The sequence below is a fragment of the Chamaea fasciata genome, unplaced genomic scaffold, assembly GCF_029207755.1.
Source record: "Chamaea fasciata isolate MVZ Bird 193981 ecotype frontalis unplaced genomic scaffold, bChaFas1.0.hap1 SCAF_2, whole genome shotgun sequence".
Classification (NCBI taxonomy): domain Eukaryota; kingdom Metazoa; phylum Chordata; class Aves; order Passeriformes; family Sylviidae; genus Chamaea; species Chamaea fasciata.
Genome location: NW_027094087.1, coordinates 16,440,639 through 16,447,816, shown reverse-complemented (window position 1 = coordinate 16,447,816; position 7,178 = coordinate 16,440,639).

Sequence of the window (7,178 nt, the reverse complement as noted above, 5' to 3'; positions counted from 1 at the left end):
TTGACTTTTTGTGCCCCCAAATCTCCTGTCTTGGGGAGGGGAAGTGAGCAAGTAGCTCATAGTTTGGAGTAGTTTCACTGGAGCAGTAAATCTGGAAGTACCATTCCTAAACCAAGACAGTCTTACTTGAGTCCCAGTGTGAAGCACAATGAGGGCATAACCCACAAAAGAGTGGGTTGGAAAAAAAATTGATCTCAGCATTTGCTGAATTAGGTCCAGAGCCACTGGTGACAATGGTGCTTGGTCTGTTCATGTGGGTATGGAACCTAACCCCGGCTGTGTTCCTGTATTCGTGTATGTGCTCCTCGAGGCGACATTTTACAGAGCAGAGATGAGGATCAGCATTTCTTCGTTGCATTACTGTGGGATATGGATTTACGACATGATAACATCAAAGGCAATGAGGGTACTCTGGGATGTGGATTCAGTGCTGCTCTCCTGCCCTTACTTCAGCACTACCTTTGGGAGTCCATTAATAACTGTACCCAGTCGGGGGGGGGGGAGCAGGGGAGGGATGACTTTCCTGCTTTTCCTCCTTCCCTGTTACAACAGCTTTTGAGAATTTTGAATTCCCTTTGGAGGGTAAGGAAAGCATGTTCTTGTTGCTCTGTCTGCTGTGTCTCAGTGCAGTCTGCACTCTGTTTAGAGTCAGGTTTGGAGGCAGAAGAGAGATTTCCAAGAAGGCCTTTCAGAGACCTATCCCAAGGGGGAATAGGCATGAGTGGCATGGAACGTGTGAGAAAATTGGCCCATTTTTTGAGAAATTCTCTGCTCCAGTGGTCTGGGAGTTCACCCCTGAACAACTACAGGGTTCTGATAAAGTGACAGAATATTTGCAAGGGGAATGCTGTGGCCTCTCCAGAGATGAGCAGCTTTCTGCAGTGTGTCGGGCCCTGGCTACTCTTTGTTGGACACTGGTGGTCAGTAGACAGCACCCTCGGGGAGGAGGAGGAAACAGCAACAGGCACCGTGGCCGCGCCAACTGCAGCTGAAGCGGGGGAACAACCCATGCTGGGAGCAGTCACCCCTGCATGGAAGAAGGGATCCAGGACAAAATCAGTACAGTTAGTGAGGGATGGCAAAGCAGGGCCCTCAGAACAGGAGGAGGAGGCAGGGCCAGAGAAAATCGCCTGTCCATGTCCCCGGGTGAGCTGTAGGATGTGTGAAAAGGTTCCAGCTGCCAGTCAGGTGAGCCCCTGGTGACCTGGCTACTCCAGTGCTGGGATATCCTGACCCACGATATGGAACAGGATGGTAGTGAAGCCAAGCAACTGGGATCCTTGTCCTGGGGTATGGACATTGACAAAGGCATTGGGAAAATGACAAAAACTCTCAGGCTCTGAAGGCAACTCCTGTCAAGCATGAGGGAAAGGCATTCTCTCAGGGATGATCGAGTAGTGCACTGAGGCAAGTGGAACATGATGGAACAAGGTGCCCAGTATCTTGGAGAGAATTAGCTGTGCTGGAGATAATCTGTAAGGATTCAAATGATGAGAAATCCGCTGTAAATCCAGATGAAGTCCAGTGTACACAAACTGCATGCAGAAATTCTCACAGAGTATGCCAGTGTCATATGCCAGGTCATTGGCAGTGATGTCATGGATAGAATAATAATAATAAAGAGTAGTTACCAAACTTTATCAAGCTTCAGCTATATGAAGCATTTTTTCTGCGCCCCCCCCCCCCCCCCCCCCGCCCCCTAGGCCTGTGTTTTGTCCATGGACAGACTGTCCAAGGACCTGCAGCTATTTAAAGATGACTAGTAGTGACTAAAAGAAGTGTCCCACATCAACCACGACAGCCTGGAGTCTCTGCTATTGGGAGCAGGAACTTCCTGCTTGAGACAGAGGGTGCTCACCACGAGTAACCCGTGGTTTTACCTGCATGACTATGGAGAGGACATGAAGAAGTGGGATAGAAAACCCACCTCTGCCCTGGCAGCACAGGTATGTGAGTTGATGGGAAGAACATCATCCTTGAGGAAATGCCTCAAGGATAAATGCTTTTCCACTTTCCTGTGGGCAAGGCCTCAGACACCATAGCAGGGCTAATGTTACTTCCAATCCTCTTGAAGGATTCCAGTTCACGCTTACAAGAAGTGAGCAGTGAGTACCATGACCAGAACTAGAGGGGCCCTGTCTCCTGCCAGGTGGAGGAAAGGGACAATCTGATGTATTGGACTGTGTGGATCCGATGGCCTAGCACAAATATAAAGCTTTAACTGATGCTGGTGCACAAAGTACCCTGATGCCATCAAGAGATGTAGGGGCAAGAATCCTCTGTGTTTCTGGGGAGACAGGGGGATGACTGTGCTGGAAGCTGAAGTGAGCCTGACTTCTAACAAATGGCAGAATCACCCCACTGTGACTGGCCCAGAGGCCCTGGACATCCTCAGTATGTATTACCGCAGGAGAGGGTATTTCAAGGATCCAAAAGGACATAATTTGGCTTTTGGGATGGCTGCTGTGGATACAGGAAATGAAACACCTACAGCTCACACAGAAAAATGCACCAGTAAAGAAGGAATTGCTGGACTGCCCCTTCTCCTCACTGCCTACCAGTGTACCACAAACACTGGAGCTGTGCACTCTTCCTGCCATCTGTATGTAGGGTCTCCTACTCCTACAGTCTGGGGAGTCCACCTGCCAATTTGAAATCTCCACAATCCCCCAGTGTAAGGTCCTAGAACAAAAAGAAAGGGCTGGGCATCACCTTCCACTTGCAGCCTTTGCACACCCTGGTGCTATTCAGTTTCCTTCTCTATGTACCTTCCCATTCTTTCCCTCTTACAGACCCAAGATCCCAAACAATTTACTAAGTGCTCCCACACTAACAGTGTCACCAAGAAAAAGCTCGTGGTCCCTTTTACCTTCCCCGTCTCAGTTGCTCAGCTCCACACAATGATGGTGGTGTAGAGGTAAACGTCTTGATTCTCCAGAAGCAATGTAGTACATACATCCCACGTTGAAATTGTCAGTACTGGCAAAAAGCAATGTGCCAGGACAGAAAAATTTTTCTGGCCTTCCAATTCCATTTGCAACACTTAATTCACATCACACTCTAGCAGCATTCATTATGACTGCTGTCCCATGGGAAGGAAAACCTGGAAATACAGTGTTCTTAAGTGCTGGTCATAAGTTGCCCACTGGAAGTGAGGGCCAGCAACAGCGTTCTGGCCTGGCACCTGTTGTGTTGGGGCAGTCCTTGGACATACTCAATTTTTGAGCTTGGCCTGAAATTTCCGAAGTGGGGTCCAGGAACCGAGTGGCAGTACAATTCCTTTGGAAATAAGGAACATAGTGCCAGTGTTGCTGGTGCATTATCACAAGCTTCCAAGGGGAGGTAAAGGTAAGCGAGAATTTTCTGTCCTAAAATGTTTTTTTGTGCAAGCAACCCTTAGATGTATTCATAATTGGAGGAGGTATCCTGAAAGAGAACACTTCTTTTACATGGGAAGGAAAGCACCTAGACCACTTGTTTCAGTAGGAGACAATAACTTACCCAGAGGAGGTAAAGACCATCAACACTTCTTCCCTTTGCAGCTTGGATCCATTTGTCAGAGCTAGTGTCCAGAATGCGAATTATATTACCTTTCCTTGGAAATATAAACAAGCTCATCCTGCAGATGATTGTCTGCCCAGTGAAGGTAAAGACCTTTCTGTCCTGGCACCTTTTTCTCTTAGATCAATCCTAGGACAAATTCAATATTGGAGTGGTAGGCAAATCTTGGCTGCAAGCTCCTGAAAAAGGATGTCTGTGCTTTTACCTGGGAAGGAAAGCACTGTGTCTCAGTATGGCAGCTGCAGATGAGAGGCTGCCTCACAAAGGGAAAGGCCAGCAACTGCTTCCTGTTCTGGAACCTCTTGTGTGGTATCATTCCCTGTGGATGTATTCGATTGAGCGGTGGTTTCCAAATTTGTAGGAGGGAAAGGGGGTGAAACAGCCTTCCTGGGATAGGAGAGCACCTTGCCCATGTTTTTTCTATAGATGGTAGGCTGCCCAGGCAAGTAAACAGCAGCAAAAAGCAACAAAACCTTTCTTCTTGGGACCATTTTTTTTTTCTCTCTCTCTTTTTTTTTTTTCTTTCTTTTCTTTTTTTTTTTTTTTTTTTTTTTTTTTTTTTTTTTTTTTTGTGAGAGTAATCCTGTGCCCTATTTAGTTTTGAAGATTGAATTTAAATTTTGCATATGCCCTCCAAAAAGTGAATGATAGCATCTTTCCTTGTGAAGGAAAGCATGTAGTTGAAATCAACAGGCTGCTCGGTAGACCTAAAAGCCAGTAAGTTTGTTTTCATGGGGCCTCCTGTATAGCCTGTTTTGGGACCTATTCAGATTTGAAGGTTGTATTTCAGTTTTGGATGTGGGCTCCAGAAAGTAGATGAGACTGCCTTTCCTTGGGCAGAAAAGCACCAAGCCACTATATTGGTGGAGCAGATGAGAGTCTGCCAAGGAGAGAGAAGGATCAGCATCAGCTTTGTGTTCTGGCGTCTTTTGTTTGGGAGCAATCCCTGGATGTCTTTAATGACGGTGTTCAGATTCAAATTTTGGAGGAGGTATTCTGAAATTTATGGGTACACATTCACTTTTCAAGGAAAGGACTTAGTCCCCATGGTGGTGGTGTAGATAAGAGGCTGCCCAGGAAAGGTAAAGGCCAGCACAAGGTTTCTGTCCTGGCACCTTTTGTTTGGGCTCAAAGCCCAGACTGATGCTTTTTTGGAGGTGGTAACCAAATCGGGGATGTTGTCATCTGAAGACTATGACAGTAAATAATTTATTTTGATGTGTCTGGTTTGCTATCCTTGATCTTGCAGGACGAAGACAAATTCCCACCAATGCTGAGACTATTGTGCATTCCTTCCCAAAGAAAAGCAGTGACATCCTATTTCAGAATCCCACCTCTGGAATTTGCAGCTGAGCTCCAAAATTGAGTATGTTCAAAATTTGCTCCACACATAAGGTTCCAGAAGAAAATGCTCTTGCTGGCCTTTACCTCCCCTGATCAGTGTTGCAGCACCAACACTGGAGTTATATTCCTTTCCAATGGGAAGTACAGTCACTTGATACCCCCTCCAAAATATGTCAGGGGACAGCTCTCACACAAAAAGTGCCAAGAAAGAAAGTTGTTCCTGGCCAAGAATTTCCATCGGCACCCTACAAATCTGCACTACCAACACTGGAGCTGGGTGCTTTCCTTCACAAGGAGAGATAATGCAATCCTCCTCTATGAGCCAACCTCTGAAATTTGGATACCACCCCCAAAACTGAATAGCACTGGGGATTGCTTCCACAGACACAATGCCAAGTGAGAAAGATGTTGCCGGCCTTAACCTCTATTGGGCTACCAATGATCTCCATACCAATACTGTGGCAAGGTGCTTTCCTTCCCAAAAAGAGGCACCATCATCCTATTTCAGGAGCCCACCACACACCACGGTATTTTCTCCCTCACTTGCAATGATAGCATGCATAAGAAAATTTAATGCAAGAGATTAATTTGCCTTCTACAAACCTAGAAAAGAGCTGCACAGTACCACATGTAAACTTGAAGCATTCACAAAGGCAGTCACACACACAAAATCTTACTTTTTGAGGTCAACACAGACACTCTGCCTTTTAGGGCAGAGCCAGCTCCCAGTTCTGTCCTTAATGCACTACTAGAGATGGATGGTGAGAGCTGGTTTCAACAGGCACATACCCTCTGATGGCAACTCTAAGGGCATATAAGCTTCAATACTTATTTTACTTAAAAGTCTATTGCTCTGAACAAACAGGTCTGGCTACACTACACAATTCATGTCAGCTTGGGATGCAGCAGAAGGAAAACACCTAAAGGACAAAACCTGCAAAAGAACATCCCCGCACACAGTTCTGTTATTGCTTATTAGTCTGAGACTTCCAACCATTCAAGAGTCCAGATTTCTATGTAAGAATTTGAAGTCTTGTAAGTCCACCACAAAGCTGAAAACAGTAGATTTTATAAAAGAGAAGAGCAAGACAATTTCTGGTATTCTGTATAACACAAAGCACAGAATTTTATTCAGTCCTTCATCCACTATTCTGATTTGCATGTAAAAGGTTTACTATAATTCTTGTAGAGGGAGGAAAAAAGAAAGAACATAAAAGCACAGAAATTGTCAGTGTTTTTAAAGTCCTTATAAAAGCATGTAAAACAATTCACAGGACAGATTTTCAACAAGAAAAATGACAGGTCCATAGACTTTTTGGGATAACATCTAGATAGATGCAGGTTAGCAAAGTTTCTTGGTTTTATGGGTAAGCAGGACTGATTGATTTCAGAGACTAGAATAAGAGTCTGAAAATTTTATGTACCTTGTAAGACTCCTACATTCAAACACCATGTGTGAAAAATGGACCAGCCCAACCGACAGTTGTCAGTGATATTCCCCAAATTCCCATGGTCTGCTATTAATCCAAATCTGGGGATTCTGTGACTTCTACCGTCTTTTATCCCTGCACCCTGTCCCCTGGTTTTTAACCTTCTACTTTGTTACAAATAACTCCACACAGTTGCTAGCTGATTATCCCGCATTCAAATGTTGTAAATATTGGTAGTTACAATTACAAGGAACAATTATGTAACAATACCACCAACAGTGTTATAACATCTGCATTGAAATTACCCTCACATGCTGATTCAAGACACCATTTTTCACTGGTGTGAAAGTATCTGACAGGCCTGTATAAGTGCAATATGACAAGGCTCCATCTGAAGGACTATAGTGGATCCTGTATTAAAGTGTATTTTTAACAACAGTCAAAGTAACAGGAATGAAAACTCAGAACCAACAGTGGCTGTTCACTGAAAATCTTTCTTATTTCCTAGATCATTGCCTGAAAAAGTCCCAAATGTTGCCAGGCTGACATGAAATGTATAGTCTGATTTATCACCATCGGGCAGAGAAATAAAATTGCAATATGATTTAGAACTTTTGAGTCTCTCTCATTACCAAATACTTTTAAACAAAATCACGCCAGTTCACCCAAAAGCTTGAGATTTACAGCCTTCAACAAGTTAATGAAGTTGAATATATACACATTCTGGGGTGCTATTTTCATTACTCAGTCTTGTTTCTTCCCAAGTCTCTCCCATCCATCTCCTCCTCTTTCCCAGTAAATATGAAACAGTAGATTGTAATAAATTAGGAAACCTTGTTAAAG